Genomic DNA, 21,606 nt, shown 5'->3' on the forward strand with positions numbered 1-21,606 from the left:
TGTTAAGGGTCAAAAGTTCCAATATCGAGCCATCTGTTTAATATTCTGCTATTTTTCGAATTTTAAAACATTGCAATAAATTTCGCTTAATCTACTTGTGTCTGATTTGTAATTAATTGAACGTTTATTACTGTTTATGTGGTACATCTCGAGGAACAATCTTTTCTTATAATTGCTTTCTGAATCTAAGATCTTGATATCTGACAAATTAAATTGGTGTCCTGTTGTTATGGAATGGTGTGCTGCTGCACAAGTATTTTTGTGTGTTTTACAATCACTTTTGTGCTGCGTTATTCTTTGTTTCAGCCATTGCGATGTTTGTCCTATATACTGCCCATCACATTCGAGACAAGAAAGTTGATAGATGATATGACTCTGATTTAGAAGCGGTGTCTGGTCTTTAAGCTTCGAGAATAAGCTGTAGTTGGATATGCTATTGTATTTCGCTATTTTGATTTTAGGAATTCCGTTCAGCAGCTTGATTATATTGTTGGTTAAGCCATTTATGAAGGGCAACTTTTTGTAAATCACGGGATCTGATGGTCTGTTGTCACGTTGCCCGTCGTATAAGTCTGAGTTATATATCAGTTGCTTAAGAATTTTACTTGGATAGCCGTTGTTCAAGAATATGTTGTAGAGTGTTTTTAAATTCTTTTGTGTGAACAGGTCATTGCTGATGTGTAAAATTCTGTTTTTCATTGCCACAACAGTGTTGTGTTTTTGGCTTTTCGAGTGCTGAGAGAAATAATTTATATATCTTCCAGAGTCAGTTGGTTTCTGATACCAATCCAAAATTATCTTGTTCTCTGTGGTTCTTATCACCTTAGTGTCTAAAAAGGGCACACTTTGTTCTTTCTCCTCCTCAACGGTAAATTGTAGATGTTTGTGAAATCCATTGAAGAGGTCCAGTGTAGTTTGAATAGAGTCCTCGGGGATCGCACTTATCACATCATCCACATATTTGTATATGAACGGTAACTTGAACGGTAGTCGTGGAATTACTATATTAAATAGATGATCTAAAACTATGGTGGCTAGAATGGGGCTGATAGGAGAGCCCATGGGAGTGCCAAAGATTTGTGAGTAAAAAGTTCCACCGAAAGAAAAGTAAACATTAGAAAAAATAAAATCGATTAGTTTGAAGAAGTTATTCTTACTTAGTGTGGTGTTGGGTTCTATTAAGAGCCAATTTTGCTCTAAAATTTCAATAATCAAGTTAAGAGGAATATTCGTGAAAAGCGATACCGCATCTAAGGATATAAGTACATAGGTTTGAGGAATTGTAACATTCTTAATTAGTTCTACAAACGTAAATGTATCTTTCACATTATAATTAGTTTGATATTCAAAAGTGGCAGTTAGAATGTTTGCCAAGTATTTCGAGATGTTGTATGTAGTGGAGTTGATTGAGCTGATGATAGGGCGAAGAGGAACATTGCTTTTGTGAATTTTTGGTAGACAGTATAACTTTGGAAACATCGAGTTGTAGATCATTAGTTGTTTTGCAGCATTAGCGTCTATCTCACCTATGGATTTCAGGTTCTTAATAATATTGTTGTATTTGGTTTGTATTTTCACCGTTGGATCAGTGTTTAATTTGGTGTACGTGGAAGAATCCTGTAGCATTATCTCAGTTTTATCCATATATTCTGATTTATCCATGGCAACCGTACACCCACCTTTGTCTGATTGCAAAATGTATAGATCTGGATTTGATTTCAAAAACTTGCGTGTTTTTTCAAACATCTTGTTGAAGTGGTTTGGTTTGTTTGTTGTAGTGTGGTTCACATAATTAGTTATGATATTGGTTGCTCTAGCTCGTACGACATCCTTTGATTCATCTGGAATATCATCCACTATATTTTCTAAGTCTGCAACAAACCTATCTAGTCTGACATCTTTACCAACACAGGGCACACTAAATTTAGGTCCCAATGATAAGAAATTTGCGACTTCTTCCGGTATGGCTATGCTAGAGATATTTTTAAACCATTTGCTGTTGTCTTTAAATACACGGTTGTGTTTTTCGTTATTGCTGTATAGTCGTTCAAATTTGTTGATGTTCGTAAGTTTTATTTTCTCAAATTCAGATCTAAATTTTCTTTTCAGACGATTTTCGTATTCACGTATCATATCAGTTGGAAGAATCTCAGAAAGTTCAGATTTGATGTTACATATAAGTCGATTATATCTCGAGATGTTATTGCAAGTAATTTTTATTTCTAATGATAATGTTTTCTTGTTAGTGCTCGACATAAAACTGTTAATCCTATTAGTCATGCTAAAATTGTTACCTGTTGTCAATAAGTAATGTAGATTTTTGGTGCCGTCTTGAACGTGTCGTGGAAACGTGTTTGATGTTCTACACCTCAATAAGAAAATTCTTCTATTGGTGACACTTGCTAGCTTGATGTTGATGCTTGACCATTGCTTCATTAACTTTGTTGTTGTATAGCCATAGGTGTTTGATATTTGTTGATAGAAACCCATCATTTATACAGAACTGGATTCGAAATCCGATGTATTTATCGACCGTGCAAGTATATTCTATAACACTATAAAACAGTGTTGAAATTATCGGGAATTGCGGTCTGTGGCTTAGATTGAAACTACATTTAATTCTGTTGAATTCGATATTTCGATGAGTATTTATTAATTTTTCATCTTCATCAGGAACAAACTACAAAATTAACTAACAGTTAGGTACAAACATAATATTACAATGATATAACTTACGAATTGTTGTAGGTATGTTATATAAAGCAATTTAACTTAAAGCTATGCATGTCGTTTCACGAAGCTATTCATGTCGATTTATTGCAATGTTTTAAAATTCGAAAAATAGCAGAATATTAAACAGATGGCTCGATATTGGAACTTTTGACCCTTAACACATGTGAGAAAAGATACCTGACTCAGTGCCGCCCTCGACGTTCTCGTGAAACGACATGCATAGCTTTAAGTTAAATTGCTTTATATAACATACCTACAACAATTCGTAAGTTATATCATTGTAATATTATGTTTGTACCTAACTGTTAGTTAATTTTGTAGTTTGTTCCTGATGAAGATGAAAAATTAATAAATACTCATCGAAATATCGAATTCAACAGAATTAAATGTAGTTTCAATCTAAGCCACAGACCGCAATTCCCGATAATTTCAACACTGTTTTATAGTGTTATAGAATATACTTGCACGGTCGATAAATACATCGGATTTCGAATCCAGTTCTATATATATATATATATATATATATATATATAGAAAACAATATAGTTTTTTTTTATTTAAATTTAAGGCGTATCAACCTATATGGTTATTAGCGCCGCTCGGTATTACAAAGTTTATGTTTACAATTTGTTGATATATAGATAGATACATAAATTATTAACATTAATACATATACGTAGATTTTCATATACATTGATTTTTACAACAGTGTTGATGTTCATATTTGGTTGTAGATTCCTATTGATTTCAAAAAACTTAAAACTGACGAAAAGTCACAGTCCTCTTTTAAACACTCACGTAGCGTTATCGGTAGTTTACACTTTTTCCGGTTATTTGCATATGCCGGGCATTCAATGAATACATGTTTTACACTTACCGCTGTTACCGCACTTACCGTACATTGGATTAACACTTCCAGTAATATGGTATTCATGTGTTAGGCGTGTATGTCCTAATCTCAGTATGTTTATTATAGTCTGCTCTTTACTGTTGGTACACTTACTCTTCCATCTTATAACTGTTGTTTTTATGTCCCGCAACTTTTGTTGAGACTGGTTCCAGGTTTGAAGCCACCGTTCAGTTAGTGTGTAGTTTATCCAGTGATGAAAATCTTTCTTGTATGTAGTGTCTGTTAACTCTTCGTTGTTAATTGAAGATTTGGCTACAGCATCTACTCTTTCATTACCATGTATACCTATATGCGACGGAATCCACATAAACTTTACTATGGCATTCCTTTGCTGAAGTTGGTATAAATTGTTCTTTATCAATCGCAACAAAGGATGGGTTGGGTAAATGGTGCCTAAGCTGCTAATAGAACTTAAAGAATCTGTTATTATTAGGCATCTGTCTATGTTAGCATTTATACTTTATTCTAATGAAAAAGACTAAGTTTTCACTCTAATGGCATATAAAACAACATAATGCTATTCTACACCCCACCAGAATGAAAACAATGGGAACCTTCTCTGGTTACACCTCCGAGGCTTCTACAATTTGCAAGCCATACGGATGCTGAGACTAAGGAAGATGAGGGAATTCTACAATTTACAATTCACGTCCCATCTGCTCAGCGCGGTAAAGTTCCAACGAGAATGGTTCCCTTCATACTCCACACAGAGTAAATGTAAATCAAAAATGAATAACCATTTTCAATTTCGTTGCAAAACGAAAACACAGCCGAACCATATTCTAGTCCAATCAGAGAGTGCTGCAAGCACCCCTACCGGTTTCTAAACTTATTAGTCTCTCATCAGGAGGCACATATGCTGCTCTCCCTGATCCAACCAAAACAAACCCCAGCCTGCAGTCCCGGATTGCAACGAACGAAATGGCATAGATGCCCTAGCGGCAACTGCTAGCAAAAAGACTAAGTTTTCACTCTAATGGCATATAAAACAACATAATGCTATTCTACACCCCACCAGAATGAAAACAATGGGAACCTTCTCTGGTTACACCTCCGAGGCTTCTACAATTTGCAAGCCATACGGATGCTGAGACTAAGGAAGATGAGGGAATTCTACAATTTACAATTCACGTCCCATCTGCTCAGCGCGGTAAAGTTCCAACGAGAATGGTTCCCTTCATACTCCACACAGAGTAAATGTAAATAAAAAATATGCTATACTAGAATATGGTTCGGCTGTGTTTTCGTTTTGCAACGAAATTGAAAATGGTTATTCAAATGCTAGCAGTTGCCGCTAGGGCATCTATGCCATTTCGTTCGTTGCAATCCGGGACTGCAGGCTGGGGTTTGTTTTGGTTGGATCAGGGAGAGCAGCATATGTGCCTCCTGATGAGAGACTAATAAGTTTAGAAACCGGTAGGGGTGCTTGCAGCACTCTCTGATTGGACTAGAATATGGTTCGGCTGTGTTTTCGTTTTGCAACGAAATTGAAAATGGTTATTCATTTTTTATATTCTAATGCTTTGTAGATTGCGAATAGTTCTCCTGTGTATATTGTGCTAAAATTCGAGATTTTGTATGAAGCAGTATAGTCATTGTGTACGAAAGCACATCCAACTCCTTTTTCTGATTTGGATGCATCAGTGTATATATGTTGATAATTCTGATACATATCAATGTTACTATAAAATTGTTTAACCATAGAGGACGCATTCAGTTGATTACTAGTCTTTGTTAAACTCATGTCTAAAAAGGGTTTTCTGGCAATCCAAGGAGGAGTGGTAAAGAGGTTGGTTTGGTATAACGTAGGGAAGATAATATTATTACTGGTCATGTATCTGTTAAGCCTTTCATAGAAAGGGGTTTAGATCTTTTCTTTTGAAGGTATGTTTGGTGAAAACGAGATGCAAAGACATTATCTCTGACGGGATTTTCATTATTTGCTGACACATTTGCGGCATATGCTAGACTCAGGTATTGTCTTCTTAATTCCAGAGGCATTTCTCCTGCTAAACATAGTAAGCTATCTGTGGGTGTAGTACAAAAAGCTCCTAAGGCTATTCTTACAGCAGCATTTTGGATTTTGTAACTCTTTTAAAAGTGATTGACTGGTAGATCCATACACTATTGAGCCATAATCGACTTTAGATCTAATAAAGCTTTTATATACTGTCAATAGGATATCTTGATCACATCCCCAATTTTTAGTAGCTAGGACCTTCATTATGTTCAAATATTGTTGGCAAGATTTTTTAAGATGATAAGTATGTTGCTTAAAATTTAAATGATTATCAAAATTTACTCCAAGGAATTTGATACAGTCAACATAATCTATTTTTTTAGATTTATTTTATTTATTTATTTAGATTTTATCAACAGCCTAGAAGGAAAACCTCACAAGAATGAGAAGCAGAGTTAGATATGCGCGAAAGCGATATCAACGATGTGGTATCTATCTTGAGAGGCAAATCCTTCTAGGTGAGTATAGAAGACTAAAACAAGAATATAAACAAGAAATAAAAATAACAAAAGCTAAAAGTTGGGAAACCTTCGTATCAAGACACTTAGAATTAGATATGTGGGGAATACCATATAAAATAGTTTCTAAAAAAATTAGATGTCCGACAATGCTTTCTACTTTAAAAAAAGAAGATGGAACATTTACAGAAAGTTGGGAAGAATCGGCCGAAACATTACTTAATGTATTATTACCTCCAGATAAATTAGAAGGAGAAACAGTAGAACAAAGAAATATAAGAGAAGAAATGATACAAGAATACCAAATAGAAGAAGAAAGAGAAATAGAGGAATTCACAGAAGAAGAAGTATATGAAAGTATGAGAGAAATGAAAAGAAAGAAGGCACCTGGACCGGATAATATTCATGTTGAAATACTTCAAGCATTGTCGGAACAAATAATTCCAGTACTAACATCATTATATAATGAATGTCTTAGACAAAGAAGGTTTCCCAATAATTTTAAACAAGCAGAAGTTATAATAATACATAAAGGGGAAGATAAAGATCCTGCCTTACCAAAATCATATAGACCGGTATGTTTATTGAATACAATGGGAAAATTACAAGAAAAATTACTATGTAAAAAATTAAATCAAATAAGAACAGAAATTGGATTACATCCTGGTCAGTATGGTTTTAGGAAAGGTAGATCAACAGAAGATGCAATAAATAAAGTATTTGAAATAGTAAACGAAAGCATAAAAAAGTATGTTTTAATGATCTTTATAGACGTGTCTGGGGCTTTTGACAATCTTTGGTGGCCGTCATTCTTTGAAAGACTTCGAAGGATGAGATGTCCAAAGAATCTGTACGGAAGTCTCAGAAACTACTGTCAAGACCGATATGCAAGCCTAAGCTGTCCAACAGGAAAAAAGACAAAACATATCACAAAAGGATGTCCACAAGGATCAGTTTGTGGACCTATGTTCTGGGATGTAATGCTAGAGGAACTGTTGGAACAATTGACTATAGATCCTGAAGTGCTTGGAAGCATAGCATATGCAGATGATTTGTTGTTGATCATAGATGCAAACTCAAGAAGAGAATTAGAAAATAAATCAAATGAAGTATTAATAAGAGTAAATGATTGGATGAATAAAGTAAAATTAACAATATCAGATTCAAAAACAACATATAGTTTAATAAAAGGAAATTTAGAAAGAGATCCAATTATAAAAATTAGAGGGAAAACAATAAAAAGAAAAATGGAAACAAGATATTTAGGTATTATAATAGACAAACAAAAATTATTTAAATATTGCTATCATTACTATATTTAAAAATTATTTACAAAACACATGAATTGTGTCTGTGAAAAGGCAACAAAGATCATGCATAGCATTGCTAGTGTAGCACAGAAGGAATATAGAATTTCGTTCCGACAGATGAGAATATACCTAAGTACAATACTTGCATCAATTGTAGGGTACGGTTCAAGTGTATGGGCACATAGATTAATAAATAAAAAAAACGCGGAAAAATTAAATAGAGCTCAGAGAGGATTTCTTGTAAGAATGACGGGAGCATTTGGAACAACTGCAACACAGGCACTCACAGTTTTAACTGGAGTAATGCCAATGCATTTAGAAACACAAAAAAAAAGCATGTAATTATTGGCTAAAAAAAGAAAAATATGAAAAAATAATACAAATAATAGGATTAGATATAAGAAATAAAAGAGAACTAAAAGAAATAATAAATAGAAAAAGACAAAATGAATGGGAAAATTCAACAAAATCTAGACGTTTATACAATTTTATACCAATATTAGAAAACATTCCAAATTATTTTAATCCAAAACAAGGTTTAATACACTTTTTAACAGGACATGGACCATACCCAACATATTTGGAAAGATTTAACTTAAAAGATGATGCATATTGTGAATGTGGAGAACTAGGTACACCAGAACATATAGTGTTACATTGTGAAAATACTATAGAAAATGAAGAACACAGAGAAATGAGAAGAAGATTAGAAAGAATTGAAATAAGAGATATATTACAAAATGAAGAATATTTTGAAATATTAAACAATCTCACACAAATAATATCTAAAAAACAACAAGAAATCTATAATAATAGAAGAAGACAACCAATAATCCAACCCTGATGAAGTTGAGTAAGATAAAGTTAAAATAAATAAAATAAAATATAAATTCAAAAATAGATATTTACAATTATAATAATAATAATTCAATATAAAATAAATAAATAAAAATAATAATTCAATACATAATTCATAAAAATAAAAAAAAATAAAATAAAAAAAAAAAAAAACTACCAACTCTCTTCTGAAAATAGAGGGACTGTCTTTATAACTTAGAAGGGAGTTGATAGTACCAAAAATATTTTAAATTGTTTATTTAAATTTGTTTGTTATACGTAATTAAGAGATTATGGCAAATTGTTATTGTAAAAATAGATTTAATAGTTGAGTAAAAAATGTAAAAATATAAAAAAAAATATCTGTAATCCCATCAGGAAAAAAAAAACGACCTGGATTAGTCACTAGAGGCCAGGTCATATGTATAAATAATAAATAAAAAAAAAAAAAAAAAAAAAAAATCTATTTTTTTATTAAAGATTGAAAGTTCGGGATTACTAACATTACGTTTACTGGTGAAATGAATACATTTACTTTTATTGGCACTAAATTTCATTCCCGATTTCATTGACCATTTTTCTAATTTCAAAATAGCATCTTGTAAAGTTTGTTTAATTAGTTCTATGTTTCTTCCTTTACAATAAATTATGAGGTCATCTGTGTATAGTCTACTCTTTACTGGTGGAGTATCATTTTCCATAATGCTATTTATAGCAACAAGAAAAAGAGTAACACTAATCGATGATCCTTGGGGGGTACCATTTTCCTGTATTCTTTTGTTAGAAATAAAATCGTCTACTTTTACTTGGAAGCTTCGGTTTTTTAAAAAATTAGTGATAAAATTTAGAATATTTCCTTGTATACCTAATTCCTGAAAAGTTTTAATTATACCATGGCGCCACACTGTATCAAATGCTCTGGTTATATCAAAAAATACCGCTATGCAGCTCTGATTATTTGCTAGAGCTTCATGTATTTCGGACTCGAGGTCAACTAAGTTGTCTAGGGTTGATCTATCTTTACGAAATCCACTTTGTTTGTTAGATAGAACAGATCTTTGCTCGAGTATCCAAATAAGGCGTTGGTTGATTAATTTCTCGAGTACTTTGCTCATTGCACATCCTAAAGATACCGGCCGGTAGGAGTTTGGGTCTGAACGTGGTTTACCAGGTTTAAGGATAGGTATTGTGTAAACATTATTCCAAGTGTTTGGAAACACTCCTTCAAGCCATATTTTGTTATATATCTTTAGTAAGTAGGCAGTTCCATTTCTAGGCAACTTTTTAAGGAAAATGATAGGAATATCATCTGGACCAAGACTTGAGTTTTTAATAGAATTTATAGATTCAGTTAACTCTTCTTCTAGTATTGGTGAATTTATTGGCAGGCTATCGGTTTCATTATGACTAAATTCTACTAATTCTTCTTTAGTCTTAAACTGTAAAAACTCTTGAGAATTATTTTCATTACTTGAATATGACTCATATGATGAGGCTAATGCATTAGCTATCTGAGGTCTAGATGTATTAATTTTGTTATTACAGTGGAACCCCGATAAGTCGGCCCCCGATAACCCGGAAGTCCGGCTAACCCGGACCGATTTTTATCAGACAAACATTACAACAATAAAATGTATGTCCTTTATGCTGGATTTTCCAATTTCTTTTCAACATCTTAAAATATTTTCTTTTATCTTTCCTTATAAACATATTGTTCGAATACTATAATATCTTATATTTTTCAGGCTAATTTTATTTATCATAATAAACTTTCTTCGTAAAAATTTGTCGCTTTAGCGAATTCCTATGTAGTTCATTCGTTTCAATTTTCAATGTCAAACACATTATACAATGAGAGATAATGCGTATTTGTGTAATTTGATACATAATATACCTTAGTAAAAATGACTGGCATGGCAGACAACGCTCATTCTGGTGTTATCGAAACCAACAGGCATCTGTAGTATCCTTTATTTACTTGAAACTGTCTAGCATTGTTTAGAAAAGACTATTAAAAAATTATTTTTCAAACAATGGTCTTAGTCTTCACTCTTATTAAATAACATAAGTTCGTTCTCGTTGCGAGACGGTATTGTGTGTGTGTAGTAAAGTCGCATTGTTCGTTCCGCGTAAATATATTCAGATTTTGTGTTTGAGTGATTTTTTGTCTACGTAATGGCAATAAAACTTAAAATGTTGTTTTTGTTTCAAAATGATAACAAAAGACAGTTTGGACAATCATTACCATTTTCTCCGGCTAACCCGAATTTTCGATAACCCGGATCGGCCGCGGTCCCGATTAATCCGAGTTAACGGGGTTCCACTGTATATTCTAAATATCTTATTGAAGAGTTTGTGTGACGTCCCGAAATTTTGTTAATTTGTTTCCACACTATTGCTGCCGGGGTAGAACTGTTTATTGTTGATAAAAATTTTTTCCATGATTCCTTTTTTGCTTCTTTTGCCACTTTTCTACTTATGGCTCTTAACTTCTTATATTCCAGGAGATTTTCTTGTGTTTTTTGTTTTTTATATCTATTGAAAGCTCTGTGAGTCTTCTTTATAGCATCTTGACAGTGATTATTCCACCACGGTACTCCTATGCGATTTCTTACTATTTTCTTTTTTCCGATGAAATGATCTGCCGCGGTAAGTATGACGGAGGAAAATTTATTTACTATGTCGTTTATATTATCATTAGGAGACGGATCTGAAAACGAATCCAGTTGATTCTCCACAAACTGTGTATATGGTGATCAATCCTCTATTTCTGTATTCCATCTAGTGTAAGGTTGAATTTCTTGTTTATCTTCGAAATGTATAAATATGGGAAAATGATCACTCCCATACAGTTGTGTACTAGCTTCCCAAGTTATGTTTTGTACTAAAGAAGGATCTGCAAGAGATAAGTCGACACAGGAAGTGTTTCCAGTAAAAGAATCAAATCTTGTTGGAGATCCATCATTAAGCAGAGTAATATTGGTGTTATTAATGACAGTTTCTATTATGTGTCCTATTTTGTTATACCTATTAGATCCCCAAAGTGGATTGTGCCCATTTAATTCTCCCACTACAATCTTAGGCGATGGAATTTGATCTATAATATGAGTTATTTCTTTTATACTTATATCAATATTTGGTGGAAAATAAATGTTGCAGATATTAATAATTTTGGGAGTTTTTATGCTTACTGCTACTGCTTCAAAGTTGGTATTTAAAGGTATTTGCTCAGATTCCAATGAGTCATTTACATAAATGAAAACTCCTCCACTAGCTTTTTTAGAATCATGTCGGTTTTTATGATAACCTTTAAATGCGTTTAATTTTGCTAATTTCTTTTCAGTAAAATTAGTCTCTTGGAGACATATAATTGACGGTAAGTGTTTAGTAATTAATAATTTAAGCATTTCTAGTTGTGTGTAATAACCGTTTATGTTCCACTGTAGTATTGACATTTTGTTATACGTATATGTTAATTTTTATTCTTGTACTTGATCGCTATCTATTTCGGAGGAGGAAGATAATGCATCCAGCTGTTTAGATATTTTGCGTTTAATTTTTGTACAACGTGTTTTCATGATTTTTTCATCGAACAGAGGATAGATGTTGTCTAATAATTCTAGTAATCCCTCAATATCTTTTGTGAAAGTTTGAGCAACGCTCAATGTGTCAGCTGAACCATATGCGTTTTCAAAGAAGTGTATCGTTTCTTGATAATTAAGAACAGTGTGATTTTTTTCATCTTCAAAAAATGCTTTAGTTGGTTCCATCTGTTTCTTTATATCAATAGTATCTCTTGTTTGGGTAGTTTTCTTCTTTTTTGAACGTGTACCTGTAGTAGGTTGTTTAAAGCATTCAGGAGTATCAGGTGGTGTTACTGTTTCGGAAAAAGATCTTTTGCTCTGTATTTGTAGCGTCGGCTCTTCGTTAATTTGTGAAGTAAACGATGATTCATTGATTTCTGGTCCTGGTTCATTAACGTTTATATCTTTATTTGTGGGCGGGTTCTCGGTTTCTGTATTTGGTGTGTCGCATTTTTTTGTTATATTAAAATTAAAGTCTTTATTTTTGTGTTGTTTAGATTGACTATCTTCTACAAAATGATTCGATTCAGAATGGATTTGTGCTGAATGTATTGTCACGTCAGATATAGTGTCTGCTGTAGCTACCGTGTTATTTATTACTGAACTGGAGTTATTATTTTTTTGAGGACAGTTTGAGGCTACATGATCAATATTTTTACAAATATAACATGAATGTTGGTCTAAAGACATAAAAATTCTATTGGTTGTATTGTCATTACAAATTAATAAGGATTCAGGGAGTATTAGGTCGACTAAAGGTGAAATATATACCTGTCTGCGGAAACTTAGTATATGTTGAAATTCAGGACGAGATGTGCCAATTCTAAGGAATGATATGGGAGACATAAGTTTAACACCTAGTTTCTGTAGTTCTGTTTCTAGAATAGTATGTGGAATTGATGGGGATACATTGGATAATATTAGTCGTTCACCAGGAGTAATTAATCTTCTTCCTTGTATTATTTGATTGTTAACTCTGATTTTTCCTTGATTAATATTGATAAATTTGTCCACTAATTCTTCTTCAGATAAATAAATACAAATTCTGTTATTAGATATACGTGAGATGAATAGTATATCTTTTGGAGATATAACTGATCCAAGTGATATAAGGTAATCTTCAAGTTTTACATTTTCCAATGAACTGAATACAACAGACTGCTTTCTGGATGGAAAACTAGCATTAGAAGGAGTACTGGTAACGGATGAATACGTTTTTATAGGTGTTGGTGGTGAAATAGAGCTAATTCGGAATTGATGTTATCCATTTAAATAAATGTTGAAATAAGTCATTTGATCTGATTACGGTCCTGTATTAAGACAATAACAAGCCAATTAACCGGTGTAAAACACAAAAAGATAACAAATTCTTGTTTGTAATTGAAATAATTTAAGGTTATTCTTGTTATTACTGATGATTGATGTAATGTAATATGACTTACAGAGTCCCTGATGTAACTCCTACTCAGGAACTTCACCAACTCACTCTTGTAATTTTTCAACGGGTATATCTAATGTAAAATTCACTTAATTTAAGAGACGATATTTAGCTACTGTACTGGCTAACTTCCAGGTAAAAACAATATAGTATTTAATAAGGATGATGATATTATTTATCTAATCCGAGATTCTCGATCAACGTCAGCGTTACACGCGTCGTTGAGAGGCTCGGAAAGTAAAGAATCTCGATCGGCGTTAGCACTTCGAGCAACGCTGGGAGACTTAGTAAATATGTGCACACAAAGGAAGATTAAGGAAATAGTGATAATAAAAAGTAATAAGATTCGTCCAATTCTTAACGAAATACGAAAGGATCCAAGAATTTTTAAAGGAAAAGGTATAAAAGTTTGTATAATACACGACAAACAAAATATAGCAGATTGGAAATTGAGAAGAGTTATAATTAACGACTTCCACATGTTACCTACAGGAGGACATGCAGGTATAAATAGGATGTACAGAAATATAAGGAAATACTATTTTTGGAACGGACTGCGCAGAGATGTCGAAGAATATGTAAAAAGATGCGATGACTGCCAAGGGCACAAGCACTCGAAAATAAACAGACAACCCATGAGTATCACATCGACAGCCACAAGTGCATTTGACACGATATTCATAGACCTTGTAGGCCCACTCGAGGGAGATGACAATGGAAACAAATATATATTGACGTTACAATGCGAATTAAGCAAATACATAGAAGGATATGTAATAAAGAAGCCGAAACAGTAGCCAAATCATTGGTAGAAAATTTCATTTTGAGGTATGGAGTACCCAAAAGGATTGTAACAGACCAAGGCACAGAGTTTATGGCAAGAATATTTAAGGAAACATGCGTATTGATGCAAATAGAGCAACTAAACTCCGCAGCATACCACCACGAGACAATTGGAGCGTTAGAGAATACCCATAAGCATTTAAATGCGTATCTGAGAATACAACTGTCGAAATTCCCGACAAGTTGGAGTACATGGGTACAATATTATTGCTTTGCATATAACACTTCAGTACATTCAGCAACAGGTTACACACCGTTTGAATTGGTATTCGGGAAAACCTGTAGACTACCGACAAATCTACAGAACGAAGTGGAACCACTATATAATTTTGACGACTACCCTTTAGAGCTAAGATACAGACTTCAAACAGCAACGAAAGAGGCCAGGGAGACGCTAACAAGTGCAAAACAAGTTAGTAAAGACAAGCCAAGACAAGCACCGTAACATATAAACAAGGAGACAAGGTATTAGTTAGGAAAGAGTCAACTTCAAAACTAGATCCTTTGTTTTCAGGCCCATATACAGTTATTGAAGATAGAGCACCTATAATATTATCATAAATAAAAACAATAAAAACTTAGTAATTCATAAGAACGATGTTAAGCTGTATACTGATTAGATAAATAAGAGGTATAGGGGTAACCAATAGTGCAAAGTGTAAAGTGAAAAATTGACTAAGTGAGAATAGAAAGAAGACTACTTAATACTCACGGAATTAACAATTGTAAACGATTTTGTTTTGTTGTGTTCATTAAAAAGCGAGCTATGTAGGTAATTAACACCAAACGGGCGAACGGAAAAATGAAGAGCAAAGGTTTTCCATTGCTTTCATTTTTTTCCCGATGGGAGGTGTACAGTAAGGGAAAAACTCCTTACTGTATAATATAATATGTATCAAAAGATGTATATAATTTTAAATAATTTCAGTTGTTACAAAAGATACTGTTTCTAAATATGCAAACAAAACGAAGGCTGATTAAGACAGTTTTGTTTGTGTAACCTCGTAGACGATCACGTATAGTTTTACTTTTCAAAGTTCAAATTATAAGGAGATATAAATAGCCCACAGAGGGATTGAGATAGTATTGTTGTAGTATTGTTATTATTCAGATCGTTACTATGCTAGTGAGCCGTCCTGCGAGAAGGGTGTCCTAAAGGACTACCCCGCGAAACATGTTTCAAGTCGACATTCAACCCCCGCAAGATTATCAGTAGTAATTGCACAAGAGCTCTAAAATTATTGAATTTTTCCCGAGTGACACTTTGACAGTTTTAATTTCACGAGCCAAAGGCGAGTGAAATTATGTCAAAGTGTCACGAGGGCAAAAATTCTATATTAATTTTAGAGTTCGAGTGCAATTTGTTGCGATTATTTCATGAATAAAACTGTTCAAAACCAAAATTTTATTGTAACTTATTTATGTACGTACAAATTAGTACAATTAAACACAAAGTTTTTATAAATATTTGACGATTGAAAGTCATCACTTTTATAATTTTTAAAACATTAATTGTCATTAATGTCACTGAATGTATTTTTTCGTAGCAACGAAGGGCATCTGACGTAATATACTTAACGACGGGCAATTATCAAAAACTATCGATTCAATTCAGATTTCTGTAGCTTTCTATTGGTCCGAATCTCCTATGAATGTAATAATCATGGCAATCTAACAACGTAACAAGGGTCTACAACTGGAAAAAATATGTAGTTTTTTTTCTTATAAAGAAATTAATCTATTATAGCAAAACAAAAGCAAGTTTGACATTTAATAATGCGTTAGTTAGATGGCTCTACTCGAGTTACTTGGAAACAAAAAAAGAATGAAGAAAATTGCTCCAAGGGAAGCCCAGAAAATACATTTTTTTAACGTATACCGATTTTGAACTTTGAGATTACATTTTCTCCAACCTAATTTTTGATTGGAATTTTCCTATTTTTGGTAATTTTCACTCGTAATATCAATAGTTTTTATTATAATAATATATGTTATGAGTACTTTAAAGATATGAAAATTGGTGTGGAGAAAGAGAACAAAATAAAAAGGTGATTGTTCGAAAATTATTTTATTATATTATTTTCTGAATCCACCCATCACAAACCATACTCCTTTGATTTACCTATATCGGACATTACAAATAATTTACTGTGCCAAGAATTTTACTATGATTTCAGAAACGCTGATTATATTAGCTTACAGAATTATTTGAGACCTGTCAATTGGCAAAAGTATTTAAATTTAAATGGCATAAATACTGCAGTACACAATTTCTCTCATATTCTGAGTATGGCATTAAATCTTTTTGTGCCCAAAAAGAAAAGTAAGGTATCAACTTTCCCAAAGTGGTTCAATGCTGAGTTGAGAAATTTAATCATCCAAAAGAAAATAGCTCACAAAAATTACAAGAATAGTCAATGTAATATTTTATCTAAAGAATGTTTTGTGAATTACAAAAAAGACCTTGAAAATAATTTTAATACCGATCCCAGGTCATTTTGGAGATTTTTTAGCCGAAAAAATAATCTATATGATGTTCCTAATAACATGTATCTAGCTCAGGGGTGGGCAAACTTTTTTTAATAAGGGCCACAAAAGGTTTTTGGTCTATTACCAAGGGCCGCAATGTTTTTTAATTTTTAACTTTGGGGGGGGGGGAAGGTTGGGGAGGAATGTTAAGCAATTTTTTTAATTTGTTTGAAACTATGTTAGAATTATTTTATTTTTAAATTAAATAAACATATTCAGTACAATTCAAAGAATATCCGAAAAAAATGTTTCAAGACCAACTATTGAAAAATAAGCCAACGGTGGCAAATTTTTACCGACACTAAACAAAATGAATTTTTCAGTAGACATCAGAACTCGTTTTTGGATCATATGAAACAAAAAATTCAAAAATATTTTATTAGTTTCTCGTGATAATACTGTCGAGTTTTTTTTTAGTTTTGACGATTTTTGCGTTTTTCATGTAACTCAGAAGTGAAAATACCGAAATAGTGAAAATCAACACATTTGTTATTGTTACCTCACGAAATGTCTAAAGAAAATATATGAAAGATTTCAGGTGGATCTGTCAAGTAGCCTTTGAGTTACAATGTCCACCGGCTATAAAAAGCAGTTGAGCAGTTTTGAGAAAAACACGTTTAGTTTTGACAACTTTTATTTTCAATTTCTTCTGTCTGTCAAATCGTAAAGTAATGCACACCGGAATATGTTTTTAAATCGCAGAGTAATTTACATAAGAAAATGGAACAGCTGTTGAACGTTTGTCACTACGCTCAACAAGCTGCTGCAAAGCGAGTCAAAGGTAGGGATATTAAACATGCTGTATTTCTGGTAGTTTTCCTACGGTCAAACTGAAATTTTCAGAGAATATTTTTGAAATTAGGTATGTTCATACGAAATAATAAAAAAAATCGAAAATTTCAAAATTTTCAAACCATATCCCTACCCCCCTACACCACATTCGCACTTATTTAAGCATGATATTTGCCGCAAATATACAGGGTGTTTCATTGAGAAACGGGAATACTTAAATTGTGAATAGAGGTCACTAAGGCGGTTCTAGATATACTACATTTATTGCCTCAATGATTTTTATAACTGAGTTACAGGGTGTTTTATCGATTTTGCCCATGTCTTTCTGGAAGCATAACTTTACAACCACCTTGTATATTTTTTGATATTTGACATAAATATCTCTCTGTCTGTCTTATCTATCTTCTTATGCAAAAGTATTGTTACTGCGTTTTTCCATTTTTCAGGTATCGACTTTTGATGAAGGATAAAGTTGAAGAGATTTTTTATTTTACCTATAAGAATGTGTCCTCCGTTTTTAATGGCCTCTATTATGACTCCATCTTCGCCTGGTGCTTTTCCATTTTTCTCAGTGCTTGATGGATTTCACTAGTGGTTATCTCTGGTAGTATTTCGGAGCCTTGGTTTATTATTTTCTTTGAAACCGCTTCCCTTAGATTATTTTGATTTAGCCTTTGGCTCCTATACAGGGGGTTTCATTAATAATTGTCCATATAGTAACTGGAGAAACCTTAGCACAAAATACGAAGATTTAACCTAAAACACTTAAAAATAAAATGTGGTTCCTTACTGAGTTACAGGGTGTTTTATCTAAAAATTTAAAAACCATTTCTGCTCAGCATTTTAAAACTATTCGACGTATCCTTTTCATACTTGGCAGGAAGTATAGGTATTGTAAAAACTACTAAATTATGTTAAAAAAACGTTTCTGGCTATTAGCAGAGGCGTACGAGGGGGAAAAGTGAATGGTTGACCCTTTCCAAATTCTACGCCACTGGCGGAATTTCTATTTTAGTTCAATTTTTGGATTGTTCAATACTTTCTATGAAAATAATATACTCTTTATTCGTAACGATAAAGTTACTAGTTTTCGAGATCTTTGGAGTTAAAAATGAAACGACACGGTTATTTTGATTAATGTATTGTGTCGCTTCATTTTTAATTTTAAATATCTCGAAAACTAATCATTTTATCGTTACGAATGAGACGTATATTATTTGCATAAAAAGTATTGGGAAAATCAAAAAATTACACTAAAATAGCGATTTCGTCAGTAGCGTAGAATTTGGGAAGGGTCAACCAGCCACTATCCCCTGTCGTACCCCTCTGGTAGTAGCTAGAAACGTTTATTTATCTTAATTTAGTAGGGTGTACAGTACCTACACTTTCTGCCAAGTATGATAAGGATACGCCAAATAGTTTTAAAGTACTGGGTACAAATTAATAATTTTTAAATTTTAATCATATGAGTCATATCATAAATTAATCAAAATAACTGTGCCGTTTCATATTTAACTTCAAATATCTCGAAAATGACTTTATCGTTACCAATAAAGAGTATACTATTTACGTAGAAAGTATTGGAGAATCTAAGAATTGCACTAAAATAGTAATTCCTCCAGTGGCGTAGAATTTGAGAAGGGTCAACCATTCACTATACCTTATCGTACGCCTCTGGTAGTAGCTAGAAACGTTTGTTTATCATAATTTAGTAGGGTGGCACTTTTTGCCAAGTATGAAAGGGATACGTCGAATAGTTTTAAAATGCTGAGCAAAAATAGTTTTTAAAGTGAAATCTTCGTATTTTGTGCTAAGGTTTCTCCAGTTACTATATGGACAATTATTAATGAAACACCCTGTATAGTGTATAGTTCCGAATAAAATTCTACGATATTTAGTAAATCTTCTCTGTTTGATGTTATTTCGCCCTTTTTATTTTTTAATTTTTGTATTTCTCATTTTCCATTGTTCAATTTCCTTCGTAAAACTTTCAAACTTTTGTTTTCTTGTATGGCTTTCTGGATGCCTTGAGTTTTAAACTTCCTTAGATCTTTCTTATTTCCTTTGACACTTTCTTGTTGATGTCTGTTAACGCACTTTTTTCAGTGTTTTCGCTTCCTCTCATTTTACTTTGAGTTTTGATTAGTCTCTAGTTTCTGGGCTTATTTTTTCATCTCTCTTCTTTTTTGGGCAGTTTTTTTGTTGACTTTCTTCAATGGCTCTAATTATGTTTTCATTTAAGTTATTTATACTTTCATCTGAAGTTGTAATTCTTTCCAAAGCACCGTTTATATTATGGTGTTGGTATTTATCAATATTTAATGGGGGCGCCCAGGCTTGCAAAGTTTTCTTTGCAAGCCTGGAACGAAATCAAACAATTTCGTTCTTTTTTATTGTGGCTCTTACCATTCGATGGTCACTTCCTGTAGTAAATTTATTTACGACGCTCACGTCTGTGATAATCTGTTTTTTGTCACTGATAATGTAATCTATTTCATTTCTTGTTTTACCATCAGGACTTTCCCACGTCCACCTTCTATGTAGTATTTTAACGAAAAAACTGTTCATTTGGAACAGGTTATTTTGTAGCAAGAAACCTAAGAGTGTTTCTCCCCGCTCATTTCTACCTAGAGTTCCAAAATGTCCTAGTGATGTCTCTGCTTCGTCTTCTTTAAGGCCTAATTTTGCATTAAAATCCCCACACAGGATTGTAAAGTGGGTGGGTGTGTCTTTTAGAGCTACAGATATATCATCATACAAGTCTTCAACTTCTTCGTCTGGATGTTGTGTTGTTGGAGCGTATACCTGGATAATTTTCAGTTTATACCTGTTGTTCAGCTTTAGGGTTACATAGGCAACTCTTGTAGACACACTTTTTATATCAACTACGTTCTTCTTATGTTTTTTATGGATGAAGAAACCGACTCCTCCAACTGCTTCGGTTTCAGAGCCAATGCTATAGAAGAGGTGTCCTGATTTCACCGTCTTAAAGTTTTCACCACAGTGTCTTATTTCGCAGACTCCTATTACGTCCCATTTAATTTCTTTGATTGCATCTTATATTTCGAAGAATTTTTCTTCTGACAATAGAGTTCTGGCACTATAGGTGGCAACGTAGAAAGAAAAGGGTTTTCATACTTCTCGTTTCGTCAGTTTTTTGTCCCCCCAGAATCCTTGGGACAGACTGATAAATCAGTGTGAGACTCTGGATTTATCCTACTCACCTGGGGTCTTTCCGTCTTTGTTTTAAAATCTGACATTTCGATTTGTTTGAGGGGATGTTGGCAACATAAAACACCACGCTTGCCGAACGGGTTGGTGAGTCACAGTATAGAAGCCAATCAAACTGCTCCAGTCTTGCCTCCTACTATCCAATATTAGGCCGGTCCTGGATCAATTCCTATACGCCCCAACACGGTACTAGAAATGCTGCTTACCATTTTCAGGAATATTTATCGACCTTTCGGTCTAGATCCGTAATGTTCTGCGTTAACAGGGGCACCTCGTGTAGGATGTGGCTCTTCACCACGCATTACGGTCTTGGCTAGAGAAAGGCTAAGGCTCCACTTGGAAGAGCTATATTCGCTTCATCTAGCCCTGTGGGATTGTGAGGACCAGTGTTCAGTCAATCTGATACAAAGGTACTACCTCTCCAAGCCTACTAACCCCCCTAAAAAAGACTAATCTACAATAATTCCTTAGTGTAATATCCAAAATGAAAGAAAAATCAATGCTAATTTAAGGGATATTTACTCTCATCAATCTAAAATAAACATAAACTTACATTAACTAAAGATAAAAAAAATCTAAAAATTAAAGTATTTTTTATTATTGTAGTACTATTTTTTGTTAAAATTACCATGAAGAACTGACCCAAAGAAATTTTGTATTCTTAAATACATTTTAAACATATTGTTAATCGTTCAGTTTTTCTAGTTTATGGTGAAGAAATAATTTTACAGGAACGTTGGCAAATGTCAAAAAGTGCACAATTTTTACAAAGAGAAATATTCATTATTCAAGTGTTTTTGTTTATAAGTATTCAAGAATTTGCACCCAAAATTTACTACAATGATTGTTTTCTTATGGACAGTTAGTTCTCAGATTGAAATAATGCTGTTCTTATTATATGATGGGTAGGATAAAGAATTA

At 33.0% G+C, this 21,606-nt stretch overlaps 1 protein-coding gene across 5 annotated transcripts in view; it reads left to right on the top strand.

The window, feature by feature from the left end:
* LOC126882130 (monocarboxylate transporter 5) overlaps positions 1 to 21,606 on the top strand; it is a 681,181-nt gene that overhangs the window by 478,636 nt on the left and 180,939 nt on the right. The window lies entirely within an intron of this gene.

Source organism: Diabrotica virgifera, chromosome 3 (genome assembly GCF_917563875.1).
Source record: "Diabrotica virgifera virgifera chromosome 3, PGI_DIABVI_V3a".
Taxonomy (NCBI): Eukaryota; Metazoa; Arthropoda; class Insecta; order Coleoptera; family Chrysomelidae; genus Diabrotica; species Diabrotica virgifera.